The following is a 19,014-nucleotide window of genomic DNA, read 5'->3' as shown; positions in this document are numbered from 1 at the left end:
CCTGCCATTAGTCCAATACTTAGAGTCGGCTGAGGAAGATGTAGGCCTGCCGAGGGAGTTGATTTGGCACCAAGGCTTCAGGCTCAGGGAGTGTACAATGCTTGAACCTTTTGTAGGACTTGTCTAGGCCTGCCTGCCTTGAAGTCCCTAGGCTCCGTGACGCAGGTGAAGTGACTCACATACACAAAACTGACTCTCTGCTTGCATCCACGTTAGGCCTGCTAAATGACAGCTCTATGATTGAATGAAAAAAGTATCCGAGATGATTCCTTTGATATTGTTTTCTCTCCTGAACTGGACTAGCTTCTCTATGACTATATTCAGGGTGGTGCTACTGCCCGACGGGGAGGGGGGGGAAACGCAGTGGGGTAGCAAAAATGGAGTTCCACCCTAGAGCACCCAATTTGCACTAAAAGATGCTGAAAGAAAATGCAGAGCACCCTGAATAAGCCACATCCACAGTGTGGTAGTAAAAACTTCGGTAGCCAATCACTGACTATATTTCTTCCTCTTGTTAAATCATGGCTCGAATAAACCACACTTCGGTGGGTTCACAAAGGTGACTGTGACAGCCCCGTGTTTTACAAATCACTGCGTCTTGGGACAAACAACATCATCGCTCTCACCTCTATGACACACCTTAAGCCTCCCTATTTATTTATGGCATATTTACCGTATTTAGTTACGGTTTAATGTGTTCGAGAGCTCATCCTTATGGCACTGAAAGTGCAGCATAAACACATAGTTTACCTCTGTTAAGTAAGAGGCAATATAAGTGCACTGATGTGTCTATCGTCCCCTGTCCAACTGCCTTTCCTTATATCATATATCATATATATTCTCTCCTTCTCTCTCTCTCTCTCTCTCTCTCTCTGTGTATATATATATATATATATATATATATATATATATATATATATATATATATATATACATACACAGTATATATATATATATATATATATAATATATATATATATATATAATATATATATCATATATATTCTCTCCCTATCTCTTATATCATATATATTCTCTCCCTCCCATCTACTTCTCTTCTTTTTTACTTTCTATCTTTATATATATTACTTAATGTCTATTCTCTGCCATATGTATTGTATATTGGACAAAGAATAAATAAAATAAAAAATAAAAAATTTTTTTTTTCCTCATTCACATCCAGCTCAAGGTACATTTTAATAGTCCCAAAATCATAACAATAGCCAAAGGCCTCCCTTCCCTAAATTGCAACAGCTGGCCACGCCAGGGGTGTAGCTGGGGGTGGGAGGGCCTTCAAAAATTTTTGCAAGGAGTTTTCTGCCTGGTTGCTGGGTGGGCCATGGTGGGTGTGGCCTAGTCACCCTCCTGAACCATGGGGGGGCGTTTTTACCCTCTGTGGTCTCTGGAGGCTTTTCTCAAGCCTCCAGGAGAGAGAAAACAGTCTCCCCAGATTCCAGAGACCCTCTGGAGGCCAGAAATGGACCCGTTTCCGGCCTTCCCAAACTCCCAGTAGGCCTGTTTTTCGCCTACTACATCCAAAACGGGTTGCACTGGGACTCCTGGGAGGGGAGGAGTGGGGTGGGGTGGGCCAGCTAGGAGTGGGATTTGGGGGTTCTCCAAACTGCATAGAATCTTAGCTAGAGATTCTCTCGAACCCCTGTGAACCCCCACCAGCCCAGTCCTGGTTGTAGCAATGAATAAAAAAAGGATGTGATTAAACCAGACAGTTGTAAAAAAAGTAAAGAGTTCAAACCCCAGATAACTGAATTAAGACAGGGCTGGCATTACAAAGAAAACAAAACCTCAAATTGATTTTATTGGCTCTCAGCAGCTTCCTAGTTTGTATTCGGATCAGAGAAGCAGATATGGTTATAATTACAAAGCAGCTATTACACCCTACTAATGAGTTCCCCAGAGGTTCCTGGGAACTGAATTTCTTGGAAAGAGATTGGTCTCCATCAAGGTACTCTGAACGGCATTGCTAAGTTACCAAAATTTTCCCACGGTTCCTCAGGGAGAAAGCTACCATGGCAGCAGATATTTTTTTTTGTTGTAATACCAGGTACGCATAAACAACATTGTGTTAGCAAACTGTCTGATACACCGCACATTGTTTAAATTATATGGTAACTAATCAATGCAAATATTTTAGTCGCAGTTCAATAAAATAAGAGGTATTTTATTCTTCCTTGCAGATGCACAAGGAAACTGAATATTTTCAACAAATAAACACATAATGAAACATGTTGAAGAGGAATGTAGACAGATCCTATCCTGTTGCAGCAATCCTTTGCATCTGCACTAAAAATAAATTAAAATAAATTAAAATTATAATTCAACATAAGAGATGTACTGAGTTTGCTCTGAAACCTGGTACCCTAGTAATAGTGTAGATAACAAATCTCACAATTCCTTGCGCAAAGACATGATGACTACAAGGCAATTTTTGCTTAATCATATTTCATTGCAACCCTCCCTCCCCCGCGGTGTTGAATTCATACCATGCATGATGTGTTGGATTCCTGACATGTTAAATCATAAACTGTGATTTAAAAAATCACAATGATTGAGTTCAGCCATCATGCTGTTCCAGAAGCAAGCAAATAATTAATCTTAGTTCACATCAGGAATACTAAACTGATCAAGAGTTTGAAATTAGATAACATTTATGGTCAAAATATTTCCTGAAGACCATCCTGATATTCTGTTCTAGATTACCTCCCCATCAACATCAATTTTCTTAAAGTGGTCTCAGCCAGTGACAGTCATAGCTTGTGGCAGGAAGTTCCTCAAACTAATGATGAATTTTATAAATAATTGCTTTATCTTGTTTGTTTGTGAACTACTGGCTCATTTCAGTGAATGGTTGTGTAACATCATTGAATCAGAGAAAATAATCTACGGTACTTCTCTCCCCCACCCCAATATCTCCGAGTCTGCGGAGAGGGGCAGCATACAAATCCAATAAATTATTATTATTATTATCATTATTATTATTATTATTATTATTATTATTATTATTATTATTTAATTTTAAAACTCCATCCTTATTGGCCAGTTTTTTTTCTTGCTCTCAATTATTAAAAACAGAACTATGTGATTGAAAAGGGAATGGTGAGATTTGTGTGTATACAGATGCATGCACACACACACACAAACACACACACAACACATACACACACACAGAGGCATTTTATAATGCTGTGCTTGTCAGACTAAGTCTGTTTACAAATGCAGTTTTGTTTCTCACAATATTTAGAATATTCAATGCTTTGAATGTTTAATAGAGGAAAATATTTTCCTTTCTATTTACAAATGCAGTTTTGTTTCTCATAATATTTAGAATATTCAATGCCTTGAATGTTTAATAGAGGAAAATATTTTCCTTTCTCTTTCTTTTTTTGTAATATATTTTTAAATTAGATTTTAATGTAGCACAGCACGAAAATACAGAAGTAAATAATAGGAAAAATAGGGAAGGAAAAAGGAAGGAGAAAAGTGGTTGAAGAAAAGGGGAAAAAAAACAAAAAGGCATACAAGTATTTTTCTTTCAAACAAATTTTTGGAAACTTCTACAATCTATTCCAGTTATGTCTGGGCTCTTTTAGGATTTCGGGGTGGCACACATGACAATCCACCCCCCAATTTTAACTTTACAATTACAGGTACACCCTTGCAAAGTAGGCTGACCACCCCAAAGCAGGAATGAACTTAATCGTAAAGTGATAATTTATCCTTTGTATCCAGTCCAAATCCTGACTGTGAACCAGTGGTGGTTTATAAATATTTTTGCTACTGGCTTGCGCATATGTGCCACTTCAGAGCATGCACAGAAGCATCCTGGGCAGGTGGGAGGAGCCTCCCACCTGCTACCAGTTCTAAGAACCAATTCGATCCACTACTGCCCTGAAGGTCTGAGCTATTACAAGCATGTGACCTGCCATGTCAGAGGTGGGTCCCTCCTGGTTCAGACTGGTTTGCCCGAACTGGTAGCAACCCGATGGTGATGTCATGATGATGTCATGGAATCAGCTTGGTCAGTGCTGGTCTGGGGCGCTGCCATCTTTTTTACAAAAAAAAAATCAGATTTTTTTTTTGAAATTTTTTCTGGGTTTTTTTTTTCTGCACATGCTCAGAAGCCAAGTTTCCGGCACTTTGTGTGTGGTCATCATCTTGATTTTGACTTTTTGGAGTGTGTGTGTTATTTTTTGCCACCGTGAATGCATGCAAGAGATAGCAAAACAGCGGCAGGGTAAGTTAGAACCCACCTTTATGCCACATGAACTGCAACAATTGTGATTCATACCACAAAGCACCCTTAAACCAAATACAAGTTAGTGTGATGCACGATGCCATTTATTCTGTGCACAAAGGCTTCTTTTTTAAAAAAAAGAAATCTATAGTTTGAATTGATTCTATTTGATCATGTTTCCCTGTGTTCAAACTGTTTTTTTTTAAAAGTTGCTTCTATTGTTGCTTGAAGGGTGCTTGGGCAACCTTTTTGTAATGAAGAAGTTTACTGCTCATATTTTAAATAAAAAAGAGAGCCATGTTTATCAAGCTTTGGGACACAGCCCGTCAATCACTTGGAAAGTGTTAAGAGCTGCAGCTATTGCCAAATAGCTCCATCTATAATTAGTTTGTTGTGGTGTGTTAATGCAAGAATGTCCTTGCTGGGCCTGATTATTTAATCTGCCAGTAGTTCTTGACAGTTCATTTAAGGACTTAAGTTACAACAGCTCTAAAAAAAGTGACTTATGTCTACTTCTCACACTTATGACCGTTGCAGCATCTCCAAAGTCACATGATCAAAATTCAAATGCTTGGCAATGGATTTATATTTATCATTGGTTTTAATGTCCTGGGGTCATTTGACCTCCTAACAAGCGAAGTCAATGGGAAAGCCAGATTGACTTAGCAACCTTGTTATTAACAACTGTAGTGATTCACTTAGAAACTGTGGCAAGAAAGGTAATAAAATTGGGCAAAAATCACTGAACAAAATGTCCAACTTAGGAACAGACATTTTGGGCATAATTGAGGTTGTAAGTCAAGGAATATATTTTCCATGTCTCAGATGTATAAACTAGCAGTAAATGCAGGGGAAAAAACTAGAGACACATGTCTGTTGAAATTGCAATGCAGGTTTTACGAGTGATGTGTTTCCCAGTTCATTTTTTTTAATGTTCTCTATAAAGTATGGAGATCGGTATTGTCCTTGCGTAACTTATAAATTGGATTGCCAGCTTATTTAACACTGTGTGCTGTTTACATCAGCTTGCCTTTAAGGATTAATCAAAACAGAGGGTTATTCTATAATACTTTTGAAATTGAGTTATGTTTATATCTAAGTGCAGCACAAAACTTTTCTCTCTTGCCACAACAGTCCTGTAAGGTAGGCTAGTCTGAAAGCGACTGGCTCAATCCTCCAGTGAGCTGCTGTTGTTAAAAGTATGCACACTACAATGGATTTTTGAGGCACAGGAGTGAGGCAGAAAAGTTGGCAACCTGTACAAAATTCCAACAGCCTTAGAAATCCACCTCTGTCTGCATCATGATTAAAATTATTGCTTGCTTTGTCAGTGTGTCATTAAAGCTTGCCTGGATGGTCTGTCCCTGGTGACCTGCAACCTGTCATTGTGGTTCAACAACAGAACTTCTGCACACACCTCCTGGCTCCTCCTGAAAATATCCCCAAGGCGGCAAAGTTTCCTGCTAAACTTTGCAACTTTTAATGAGGTCTCCAGGTAAGCATCAAAGCACCTGTTCAGAGGACGAGTAATGAGAGGGGAGTTCATATTCCTGGAGATTGGGAAGGTGGCCACAGAGAATGCTCTTAATTGGAAGGACAATTATTCCTCACCAATTGCACTCCAGAGGTGTCATTAAAAGGATGCTGTCTCATCCTGTCTCGTGAGGAATAGGGCAAGTTAGCAAAGGAGCAGGTGTGATTATGAACTACACAGCTGAGTCCCCGCTGAGCATCGAGTAGTCCTCTGGGATGGGCAAAATTTCTCAGCAGCTGCAAATGAATTGTGATGCAGCTAATATTGAATACAGAAAAAGGACTTTATCTAGAATCAGGGCCGCAAGTTGGCCACAATCGCTGTGGTTCACTTGGATTTGGATCTAAGCCTAGTTTTAGCACAGGGAGCACTGGTGGTTTGTATAGTGGTTGATTTATATCAGAAGCATCACAATTTAAATAAGTAATGTGTGTGTGTATGTGTGAGAGAAAGTGTGCGTGAGTGTATGCACACATATATATGCATACCAAGAGGCAACAGCCATTACAATCTCCAGAAAACTTTAAAAAGTTTATTAAAAACTACTAAAATTAACTAAGCTTTCGTTAGTCCTCTACTAATGTCGTCAGAGTGTTAAAATCCCCATTGAAGACAGTTGATTTTATATAATGCTGCTCAATTTGCTCATTTGCATTACAGGCCTACATCCTTCCTTTCCTCCTGTAATTCTCCTGTAGCTTAGTCATTGAAACAGATGGAGTTCTTTAACTTTTGCATATTGCCCCTTTCTCTTCCCAGGGGATAGGGTAGTGTTATGAGGCAATACTTGGGGTGTGCTAATCACCACTTTCTCTCCCTTCTTGTTATTCCTCCCTTCCTTAGGTACCTGCATTGTTTCCTCTATTCCGCTCCTCTCTGAAGACCATGGTCTTATAAGGTATGCTATATAACCTGTGATTGTTAACCTATGGAACACATACCACAGATGGCACGTGGAGCCCTATCTGAGGGCACGCGAAGCATTACCCTATGTGCACACTACCAGCTGTTTTTTGGCCTTCCAGTGGGCGGGGGGGAGGCAGTTTTCACCCTAGTTTTCGAATTTCTGTTTTTCGCCATCTCCAGGTTCTGGAGGCTTTCCTGAAGCCTGGAGAGGGTGAGAAAGGGCCCAATGGGCCTACAGGAAGTCCAGAGGCTTCAGTGAGGCCTGTATGCATGCCCAGGGTGGGGGAAGAGCATATGGGAGTTATGTTTGCATGTATTGGGGGATGGCATTCCATTATGGGTGTGAGCACACGCATGCGTGCACCCGTTTGATACGTGAGCAAAAAAAAAGCTTCATCATCATTGCTATATAATTATTATTACTTTATTTTGAATGTACATTGAGAGCTTATGCATTAGAGAGAAATTTCTTGTATACCCAATCCCATTTGGTCAACAGAGCTATCCTATGCTACCCTATGCTATCTTATACTACCCTACCTGACCCTATCCTATCCCCATTTGCTTTGCTTTGCTGTGTTATGCTATGCTATTCCCATTCTCTGTTCCATTCTATTCCGTTCCATTGCGTTCTGTTCCTGTTCTACTCCACTCCTCTATTCTATTCTATTCTATTCTATTCTATTCTACTCTACTCTACTCTACTCTACTGTACCCTACCCTACTCTACTTCATTCCATTCCATTCACCCCGTCCCGTCCCGTCCCATCCCATCCCATCCCATCCCATCCCATCCCAACCCAACCCAACCCATTCTGCTGTTCTATTTTGTTCTGTTCTTTTCATTCTGCTCCACTTTGGACCCGTTCCGTCCTTTCCCTTATCTTCCTAATCTCTTCTGTTCCACTCTGCTCCGCTCCGCTCCGCTCCAATCCAATCCAATCCAATCCACCCCACCCCACCCCATTCCATTCCATTCTAGCCCAGCCCAGCCCAGCCCAGCCCAGCCCAGCCCAGCCCAGCCCAGCCCAGCTCAGCCCAGCCCAGCCCAGCCCAGCCCAGCCCAGCCCAGCCCAGCCCAGCCCAGCCCATTCTAATGTTCTGTTCCATTCTGTTCTTTCTGCTCTGTTCCACTTTGGTCCTATCCTGTCCCTTCCCTTCCTTCTTTTCTGTTCCATTCTGTTCTATTCCACTCCACACTGCCCTACCCCACCCTACCCTATCATATTTCCCAAAGTAAAGCTGAACAGAAAGAACAAAATGGAATGGAACAGCAGAAAGGGTTGGGTTGGGTTGAGATGGGATGGAATAGGACAAATGGAATGGAATAGAATGATAGGGTAGGGTAAGATAAGGTAGAATAGGATAGGATAGAATAATGGAGTGGAGTGGACTGGACTGGAATATATTGGATTGGATTGGAATGGAATGGAACAGATCAGAGTTGGATGGAACAGAACAGAACAGAACAGAATAGGTGGAAGGGAAGGGACAAGACAAAAGTGGAGCACAATGGAAAGAACAGAGTGGAATGGAACAGCAGAATGTTTTGGGATGGGATGTGATGGGATGGGATGAATAGAATAGAATAGAATATTCCATTAGAATACAGTAATATTCTATTAGAATTAGAATAATGGAATGGAATGGAACGGAACAGAGCACATAGGAAAAGAACAGATCATAACAGAACAGAGTAGGTGGAAAGGAAGGGACCAAAGCGGAGCAGAGCGGAAAGAGCAGACCAGGAGTGGAACAGCAGAATGGAACAGAACAGTACAGTACAGTGCAAAACAGCATAGCACAGAACAGAATACAATAGAATACAATAGAATTTAGCAGAACGGAAAGAACAGAATGAAGTGGAACAGTAGAATGGGTTTCAATGGGATGGGATGGGACAAATGGAATGGAATGGAATGGATTGGAATAGAATAGAATAGAACAGAAAATGGAATCAAGTGGATTGAATTGGATTGAAATGGAACAGATCAGAGTGGAATGGAACAGAACAGAACAGAATAGGTGGAAGGGAAGGGACAAGACAAAAGTGGAGCACAATGGAAAGAACAGAATGGAATGGAATAGCAGAATGTTTTGGCATGGGATGGGATGGGACGGGATGGGATGAATAGAATAGAATATTCCGTTAGAATAATATTCTATTAGAATTAGAATAATGGAATGGAACGGAACAGAGCACATAGGAACAGAACAGATCATAACAGAGCAGAGTAGGTGAAAAGGAAGGGATCAAAGCAGAGCTGAGCGGAAAGAACAGAATAGGAGCGAAACAGCAGAATGGGACAGAACGGAACAGAACAGAACAGTACGGTAGAGTAGAGGAATGGAATGGAATAGAATAGAATGATAGGGTAGGGTAGGATAAGGTAAGGTAAGGTAAGGTAGAACAGAATAGAATAGAATAGCATAGGATAGAGTAATGCAATGGATTGGATTGGATTGGAATGGAACAGATCAGAGTGGAATGGAACAAAACAGAACTGAATAGAATTGGTGGAAGGTAAAGGACGGGACAAAAGTGGAACACAGTGGAAAGAACAGAATGGAATGGAATAGCAGAATGTTTTGGGATGGGATGGGATGAATATAATATAATAGAATAGAATATTCCATTAGTATAATATTCTATTAGAATTAGAATAATGGAATGGAACGGAACAGAGTATATAGGAACAGAACAGATCATAACAGAACAGAGTAGGTGGAAAGGAAGGGACCAAAGCAGAGCAGAGCGGAAAGAACAGAACAAGAGCGGAACAGCAGAATGGAACAGAACGGAATGGAACAGAACAGAACAGTAGAGTAGAGTAGAGGAATGGAATGGAATAGAATAGAATGATAGGGTAGGGTAGGATAAGGTAAGGTAAGGTAAGGTAGAACAGAATAGAATAGAATAGAATAGCATAGGATAGAGTAATGCAATGGATTGGATTGGATTGGAATGGAACAGATCAGAGTGGAATGGAACAAAACAGAACTGAATAGAATTGGTGGAAGGTAAAGGACGGGACAAAAGTGGAACACAGTGGAAAGAACAGAATGGAATGGAATAGCAGAATGTTTTGGGATGGGATGGGATGAATATAATATAATAGAATAGAGTATTCCATTAGTATAATATTCTATTAGAATTTGAATAATGGAATGGAACGGAACAGAGTATATAGGAACAGAACAGATCATAACACAACAGAGTAGGTGGAAAGGAAGGGACCAAAGCAGAGCAGAGCGGAAAGAACAGAACAAGAGCGGAACAGCAGAATGGAACAGAATGGAATGGAACAGAACAGAACAGTAGAGTAGAGTAGAGTAGAGGAATGGAATAGAATAGAATAGAATGATAGGGTAGGGTAGGGTAGGGTAGGGTAGGGTAAGGTAAGGTAGAATAGGATAGGATAGGATAGGATAAGAGAGGATAGGATAGAGGAATGGAATGGATTGGATTGGAATGGAACAGATCATAGTGGAATGGAACAACAGAACAGAATAGAATTGGTGGAAGGTAAGGGACGGGACAAAAGTGGAGCAGAATGGAAAGAACAGAACAGAAAGGAACAGCAGAATGGGTTGGGGTAGGATGGGACAGGACGGGATGATAGAATAGAATAGAATTAGAATTAGAATAATGGAAGGGAATGGAAGGGAACAAAGCATATTGGAATGGAATGGAATAGAACAGAACAGGATAGAATAGAGTAGGTGGAAGAGAAGGGACCAAAGTGGAGCAGAGTGGAAAGAACAGAACAGCAAAATGGAATAGCAGAATGGAGCGGAAGAGGAATGGAATAGAAGAGAATACAATGGAGTACAATATAATACAATAGAACTGAATGATAGGATAGGGTAGGGTAGGGTGGGGTAGGATAGGATAGGAAAGTATAGGACAGGACAGGACAGAACAGAATAGATCCTATCCTATCCTATTCATCCCATCCCATCCCATCCCAACCCATTCTGCTGTTCCATTCGATTCTGTTCTTTCCGTTCTGCTCCAATTTGGTCCCTTCCACCTATTCTGTTCTGTTCAATTCTGCTCAGTTCCATTCCATTCCATTCAATTCCAATCCAATGTTTCCTGTGGAGCTTCAAAATGGACCCCTGATCTGCTGATCTGCTTCTAAAAGAGTGCACAGATAATCCCCGACTTCTGTTCCGACCTCAATGGAGACCAATGTTTCTATCTCCTGAGTAGGACAGTTATTAAGTGAGTTCTGCCTTACTTTGCCACCTTTCTTGCCACAGTTGTTAAGTGAATCCCTGCAGTTGCTTGTCAGAAGATCTCAAAAGATGTTCACATAACCCTAGGATATTGCCACCATCATAACTACATTGTCAAGTGTCCAAAGTTTGATCCAATAACCCCTTTATTTTTCTAACAAAGTCCTTCCTTCATAGAAAGAATAAAATAGAATAGAATAGAATAGAATTTTATTTGCCAAGTGTGATTGGACGCACAAGGAATTTGTCTTGGTACATATGCTCTCAGCGTACGTAAAATAAAATATACATTTGTCAAGAATCATGTGGTACGACACTTAATGATTGTAATAGGGGTCAAAGAAGCAATGAAGAAGCAATATTAATAAAAATCTTAGGATATAAGCAACAAGTTACAGTCATACAGTCAACATGGGAGGAAATGGGTGATAGGAATGATGAGAAAAACCAGTAGAATAGAAGTGCAGATTTAGTAGAAAGACTGACAGTGTTGAGGGAATTGTTGTGAGCCGCCCCGAGTCTTTGGAGAGGGGTGGCATACAAATCCAAATAATAAATAAAATAAATAAATAAATAAATAAATAAATAATTTGTTTAGTAGAGTGATGGCGTTCGGAAAAAAACTGTTCTTGTGTCTAGTTGTCTTGGTGTGCAGTGCTCTGTAGCGACGTTTTGAGGGTAGGAGTTGAAACAATTTGTGTCCAGGATGTGAGGGGTCAGTAAAATATTTTCCCCGCCCTCTTTTTGACTCGTGCAGTATACAGGTCCTCAATGGAAGGCAGGTTGGCAGCAATTGCTTTTTCTGCAGTTCTGATTGTCCTCTGAAGTCTGTGTTGGTCCTGTTGGGTTGCAGCACCAAACCAGACAGTTATAGAGGTGCAGATGACAGACTGAATGATTCCTCTGTAGAACTGTACAGCAGCTCCTTGGGCAATTTGAGCTTCCTGAGCTGGCGCAGAAAGAACATTCTTTGTTGTGCTTTTTTGATTATGTTTTTGATGTTAGATGACCATTTTAGGTCTTGAGATATGTTAGAACCTAGAAATTTGAAGGTCTCTACTGTTGATACTGTATTGTCTAGTATTGTGAGAGGTGGAAGGGTGGAAGGGTTTCTCCCAAAGTCTACCACCATTTCTACGGTTTTGAGTGTGTTCAGTTCTAGATTGTTCTGGTCACACCACAAGGATAGTTGTTCAACTTCCCGTCTGTATGCGGATTCATCATTGTCTCGAATGAGTCCGATCACTGTTGTATCATCTGCAAACTTCAGTAGTTTAACAGATGGATTGTTTGAGATGCAGTCATTAGTATATAGAGAGAAGAGAAGTGGTGAGAGTACACAGCCTTGGGGGGCACTTGTGCTAATTGTATATGTATCTGATGTGATTTTTCCTAGTTTCACCTGCTGCTTCCTGTCTATTAGGAAGCTTGTGATCCACTTACAAGTGTGCTCAGGTACCGCTAGCTGATTTAGTTTGGTTAAGAGAATGTCCTGTACGATGGTATTGAATGCTGAACTGAAGTCCACAAAGAGGACCCTAACATAGGTCATTGGAGATTCAAGATGTTGAAGGATGTAGTGTAGAGCCATATTAACAGCATCATCTGTTGATCTATTTGCTCAGTATGCAAATTGCAGTGGATCCGTGATGGTTTTCAAGTGGAACATCACTAGCCTTTCAAAGCTTTTCACAACTACAGATATTAGAGCAACTGGTCTGTAGTCATTCAGTTCCTTGATGGAGGGCTTCTTCTGCACTGGGATGATAGTCGAGCGTTTGAAGCAGGAAGGAACATAGGATTAAAAGGGGATACAAAAAATAAAAAAAGAAAAGGGTTTGGTTCTAAGTTCTGCTCAGATTAAAGAAATTGGAGTTTGAGAAGGGTTGATTTTAATGTATATAACCAATAAACATATTTTAAAAAAAGAAAAAAAAAGAAACAGCACATGAGCTCTCAGTACAATAAAAAAAAAAGAGAGAGAGAGAGAGAGAGGTTGATTAAGCTTGGGGTATTGTTTCTCAATTGGCACAAAACACATTTGTTTTCCCCACCTCTAGAAAACGAAAGAAAACCAGAAGCAGCCCAGGCCTTCAAACATGAATAAACCTGCAGGAATGCCATCCATTTACTGCATTCAAAGAAGGTTTAGAAAAATTTTGCACAGCTGGCTCGTTGGTCTAGGGGTATGATTCTCGCTTTGGGTGCGAGAGGTCCCGGGTTCAAATCCCGGACGAGCCCTTCCTTTTAAAATGTAAAATATTTATTAAATGTGAAAATAACATTAAAGGTCTTGGGTTTTTTCTTTTTGGGTTGTTTATAAGATTATGTCTGTAACCATATAGAATGGTAAGGTATTTTGAACGAAAGTGACTTGAATTAGACTAAATTTGGGAATGAAAAATATTTCCATGCAGAAGAAAGGAGCACCAAAAGATGTCAAAGGTGTAATTCGCTTGATTTTCTTCATCTGTTCGGAAACTTCAGATCGTGCAAAATGCAGCTGCGAGATCAGTCATAGGCTTACCTAGGTATGCCCATGTTTCATCATCACTCCGCAGTCTGCATTGGCTGCCGATCAGTTTCCGGTCACAATTCAAAGTGTTGGTTATGACCTTTAAAGCCCTTCATGGCACTGGACCAGAATATCTCCGAGACCGCCTCCTGCCGCACGAATCCCAGCGACCGATTAGGTCCCACAGAGTGGGCCTTCTCCGGGTCCCGTCAACTAAACAATGTCGGTTGGCGGGCCCCAGGGGAAGAGCCTTCTCTGTGGCGGCACTGGCCCTCTGGAACCAACTCCCCCCGGAGATTAGGACTGCCCCTACTCTTCCTGCCTTCCGTAAACTCCTTAAAACCCACCTTTGCCGTCAGGCATGGGGGAACTGAAACATCTCCCCCTGGGCATGTTTAATTTATGCATGGTATGTCTGTGTGTGCGTCTGTTAGCATATGGGTTTTTTAAAATATTTAAATATTTTTAAATTTGTCTGTTTACTTATGATTTGTTTCTACATGTTGTGAGCCGCCCCGAGTCTTCGGAGAGGGGCGGCATACAAATCTAAGTAATAAATAAATAAATAAATAAATAAATAAATAAATAAATAAATCTTAGCTTGCTTTGCAATTTCATTCTCACCCTTTCTTTTTTTCTTTTGATTTTTCTTTGTGAAAAAAAAAATACCTTGAAATATGTTTAACTGAAAAACCCTAACTCCCCCCAATACATTTATATTAAGTAGATTGAATTGGATATTTAAAAAGGCAAGATGATGATGATGATGATGATGATGCATGTCAGGAGCATAACCATTAAGATAAGGCATATGATATAAAATTTTAAATCCAAAGTGTAGTGAGATGAAAAGGACAATAAATACTTTAAAACAATACCAAGGTGTGATTTAGCTAGGTGTTTTCTAGGCTGTTGACTGCAACTTTCTCTTCAAGCAAGGCTCCATAGCTCAGTGGGCAGAGCACTGGTCTTGTAAACCAGGGGTCGCGAGTTCAAATCTCGCTGGGGCCTTTGTTATGTTGGGGCCAGCAATACCCTAAACGTTAAACCGGTTTTGAAACCTTGTTGCGTTTCGGCATAAATATAAAGCAAGCCCCAGGGGAATATTTTGCCACTTGCCAGAGTCTCCCAAGTGGTTACAGTTTCAAAAATGACCAACATCTGAAAAGAAGGAAACAAACAATTGTTGGGGAAAAAACTATCGCTTTCTCCTTTCCTTTCCTTCCGAGAATCTGATGCCAAAGGAACCGAGTATCCAAAAAGATACGAGAGAAGGAAGAAGGACGTTTCGCACCCAGATTCTCACCTACTTGAGCAGACGTTTCGTGGCAAGATCGGAACCATCTTTACCGAGTCCGGCTAGAGATGCTGGTTTAACGGTGCCAGGAACACCAGTCACTCCGCGCTCCCCAAACCCCCAGCTCTTTCATTTCACCAACGGGGAGTCATCTGGTTTTTTAAAAAAATGTAGAAGCAAGGGAGGGGGGAATCGCTTCGATTCCAGAAAATGAAGCTTGGGAAGTCTTTTCTTTTCTTTCTTTCTTTCTTTTTCTCCTTTCTTTCTTTCTTTCTCCCCTCTCTCCCTCCCTCTCTTTTCGTCCCTTCCTTCCTTCTCCCCTCTCTACCTCCTTTTTGTCTTATTTTCCTTCCTTCCTTCTTCTTCCCTCCTTTTTGTCTTTCCTTCCTACTTCCGCCTTCCTTCCCTCCTTCCTTTTTATCTTTCCTTCCTTCCTTCTTCCCTTTTTGTCTTCCCTCCCTCCCTCCTTCCTTCCTTCCTTTCTCCTTTTTTGTCCCTTCCTTCTTCACTCTCTCCCTCCTTCTTGTCTTATTTTCCTTCCTTCCTTCCTTCCTTTCTCCTTTTTTGTCCCTTCCTTCTTCACTCTCTCCCTCCTTCTTGTCTTATTTTCCTTCCTTCCTTCCTTCCTTCCTTCCTTCCTTCCTTCCTTCCTCCTTTTTTGTCCCTTCCTTCTTCACTCTCTCCCTCCTTCTTGTCTTATTTTCCTTCCTTCCTTCCTTCCTTTCTCCTTTTTTGTCCCTTCCTTCTTCACTCTCTCCCTCCTTCTTGTCTTATTTTCCTTCCTTCCTTCCTTCCTTCCTTCCTCCTTTTTTGTCCCTTCCTTCTTCACTCTCTCCCTCCTTCTTGTCTTATTTTCCTTCCTTCCTTTCTCCTTTTTTGTCCCTTCCTTCTTCACTCTCTCCCTCCTTCTTGTCTTATTTTCCTTCCTTCCTTCCTTCCTTTCTCCTTTTTTGTCCCTTCCTTCTTCACTCTCTCCCTCCTTCTTGTCTTATTTTCCTTCCTTCCTTCCTTCCTTCCTTCCTTCCTTCCTTCCTTCCTTCCTTCCTCCTTTTTTGTCCCTTCCTTCTTCACTCTCTCCCTCCTTCTTGTCTTATTTTCCTTCCTTCCTTTCTCCTTTTTTGTCCCTTCCTTCTTCACTCTCTCCCTCCTTCTTGTCTTATTTTCCTTCCTTCCTTCCTTTCTCCTTTTTTGTCCCTTCCTTCTTCCCTCTCTCCCTCCTTCTTGTCTTATTTTCCTTCCTTCCTTCCTTCCTTTCTCCTTTTTTGTCCCTTCCTTCTTCACTCTCTCCCTCCTTCTTGTCTTATTTTCCTTCCTTCCTTCCTTTCTCCTTTTTTGTCCCTTCCTTCTTCACTCTCTCCCTCCTTCTTGTCTTATTTTCCTTCCTTCCTTCCTTTCTCCTTTTTTGTCCCTTCCTTCTTCACTCTCTCCCTCCTTCTTGTCTTATTTTCCTTCCTTCCTTCCTTCCTTTCTCCTTTTTTGTCCCTTCCTTCTTCACTCTCTCCCTCCTTCTTGTCTTATTTTCCTTCCTTCCTTCCTTCCTTCCTTCCTTCCTCCTTTTTTGTCCCTTCCTTCTTCACTCTCTCCCTCCTTCTTGTCTTATTTTCCTTCCTTCCTTCCTTCCTTCTTCCCTCCCTCCTCCTCATCCCCCTCCAATTGCAACTTTTCAAGATTTCGCCCCCCTTTTCGCTTCCTTCAGGCAAGGAAAAGCTTTCGATAAATGCCCAGAAATACCTTCTACTGGAAAGAGATGAATAAAAAGCAAAGATAGTGAAAAAAAATTTTTTTTTACATCCTGGATTTGGAAGATTTGGGGTTTTATGCCACTTTTCTTCTTTCTTTGAGAACGGAGAAAGATTTAAATCTCTCCTCCACCCTTTAAAACCATGGCAAGCAGATTTACCACTAGGTGGCTCTAAAATTAAAAAATAGTACTGCAGAAATCTGAAAGCAGCGTCGGCTCGTTGGTCTAGGGGTATGATTCTCGCTTAGGGTGCGAGAGGTCCCGGGTTCAAATCCCGGACGAGCCCTACTTTTATTTTATATTTTGTTAAAAGACAATTCTGTTTGCTACTTCAGAAGCATTCTTTCAACAACTCTGCCAGGAATTGTTCGGCTGGGAAAAATAATCGACTCAATTATTAAAACTGCAGGTTGAAAGAATAATGTAGCTATACTAATGTATTAATATTTCTGGATTTTTTTTGCATTTGCAAGTCAAATAAAATTTTTATTTGACTGTAATAATGGTCCCTACCAGCATATTACCATTCAGGTTTTTTTTTAATTGTACTATTAATGAACAAGAAACCTCTCCAAAGCATGCAAAACAAAATCACAAGTTTTAAAACCAGTTGGTTTTTATTTCCAAGAGAAAAGCAGAGAAACAGATTTCCTTCTTCCTGCCGATAAGAATGATAACGATGCAGCAGGCACAGAAGGGAGAGTTGAAAAAACACCAAAGATTGGGAGAGATCAACATGGATAAAATCTAACTATGGGGTCATTAAGAGTTGAAAATAACTTGATGGCACAGAATCAACTAAACAATTGATCAATTAATCATCAACTATGAAAAACAGTCCTTGACATACAACCATAAAGGAGCCCAAAATTTCTGTTGCTGAGCAAGGCAGTTGTTAAGTGAGGTTTGTTCCATTTTTATGACTTTTCTTGCCAGAGCTCTTACGTGAATCACTGAAAACCATTCATACCATAGTTTTTAAGTGATCTGGCTTCCCCCATTCACTTTAGAAACATAGAAACATAGAAGTCTGACAGCAGAAAAAGACCTCATGGTCCATCTAGTCTGCCCTTATACTATTTTCTGTATTTTATCTTAGGATGGATATATGTTTATCCCAGGCATGTTTAAATTCAGTTACTGTGGATTTATCTACCACGTCTGCTGGAAGTTTGTTCCAAGGATCTACTACTCTTTCAGTAAAATAATATTTTCTCACGTTGCTTTTGATCTTTCCCCCAACTAACTTCAGATTGTGTCCCCTTGTTCTTGTGTTCACTTTCCTATTAAAAACACTTCCCTCCTGGGCCTTATTTAGCCCTTTAACATATTTAAATGTTTCGATCATGTCCCCCCTTTTCCTTCTGTCCTCCAGACTATACAGGTTGAGTTCATTAAGTCTTTCCTGATACGTTTTATGCTTAAGACCTTCCACCATTCTGGTAGCCCGTCTTTGGACCCGTTCAATTTTTGGACCCGTTCAATTTTGTCAATATCTTTTTGTAGGTGAGGTCTCCAGTACTGTGTTCAGTTCACTTTGCTTGTCAGAAGAGCTTGGGTCGCGCAGTGGTTAGAGTGCAGCATGGCAGGCTACTTCAGCTAACTGCTAACTGCAGTTCATCAGTTCAAACCTCACCAGTTCAAGGTTGAGTTAGCCTTCCATCCTTCCCAGGTGGGTAAAATATACTGATGCTTCGAGAAGGCTGTAAAAACACTGTGAGGCGGTATATAAGTCTAAATGCTATTGCTAAATGCTAAAAAATTGCAAAAGCCTATCAACCACTAGAAATATTGAACCAGCCCCCAAGCACCTGAATTTTGATCATATGACCATGGGGATACTTGCAAGGGTCATAAGTGTGAAAAAGGTCAGGTTTTCCCCCCCTCAGTGTTATCCCCCCCCCCGAAATCGAATTAGTTTTTCTAGTCACTTTTTTCAATACCATTGTAACTTGGAACATCTGCTAAATGAACGATTGTAAAGCAAAGAGAGCACTGAATGGTTACTTTGAACCAGTGAAAGGCTGCAATGTTTTTTACTACCACACTGTGGGTATGTTTGTTTTGTGAGTGTGGCCTGCCAGCCATGTGGCCAGGTGGGAGTGGCTTGATGATCATGTGACCGAGGGGTGGCTTAAAGGTCATGTGACTGGCTTAAATGTGGACAACTCGACTGTCACTCATGTCAAGGCTTTGGGTTAGGGGTAGGGTGCCTGACCTCTCCACGCCTAAAAGAGATACAATTTCCCCATCTACTTACTATTACTGAACATCCAAAATATACTATTTAATTCTATGCATATATGCCATATGTGTACATACATATTACACACAGGCACACAAAAATTTATATCATCTACTATATAAACTGTGTGTGTATGTACACACACACACACACACGCACAGCTCTTCTAAAATTATAAAATAAACTGAGTTGTCGAAGCGTGGAATTCGTTACCGGACTCCATAGTGTCATCCCCAAACCCCCAACACTTTACCCTTAGATTATCTACGGTTGACCTATCCA

At 40.7% G+C, this 19,014-nt stretch overlaps 3 non-coding genes across 3 annotated transcripts; all 3 read left to right on the top strand.

The window, feature by feature from the left end:
• Positions 1-13,103: 13,103 nt before the first annotated feature.
• TRNAP-UGG (transfer RNA proline (anticodon UGG)) lies at positions 13,104-13,175 on the top strand. Its single transcript has one exon. It is a non-coding gene; the product is annotated as a tRNA-Pro (tRNA).
• Positions 13,176-14,387: 1,212 nt separating this feature from the next.
• On the top strand, positions 14,388-14,460 carry TRNAT-UGU (transfer RNA threonine (anticodon UGU)). Its single transcript has one exon. It is a non-coding gene; the product is annotated as a tRNA-Thr (tRNA).
• A 2,241-nt stretch (positions 14,461-16,701) lies between these two features.
• Positions 16,702-16,773, top strand: TRNAP-AGG (transfer RNA proline (anticodon AGG)). Its single transcript has one exon. It is a non-coding gene; the product is annotated as a tRNA-Pro (tRNA).
• The last annotated feature ends 2,241 nt before the right edge of the window (positions 16,774-19,014 follow it).

This window comes from Erythrolamprus reginae, chromosome Z (genome assembly GCF_031021105.1).
Source record: "Erythrolamprus reginae isolate rEryReg1 chromosome Z, rEryReg1.hap1, whole genome shotgun sequence".
NCBI classification, from domain to species: Eukaryota; Metazoa; Chordata; class Lepidosauria; order Squamata; family Dipsadidae; genus Erythrolamprus; species Erythrolamprus reginae.
Note: the sequence above shows the minus strand (reverse complement) of the source record. Positions and strands in the feature narration are given on the sequence as shown.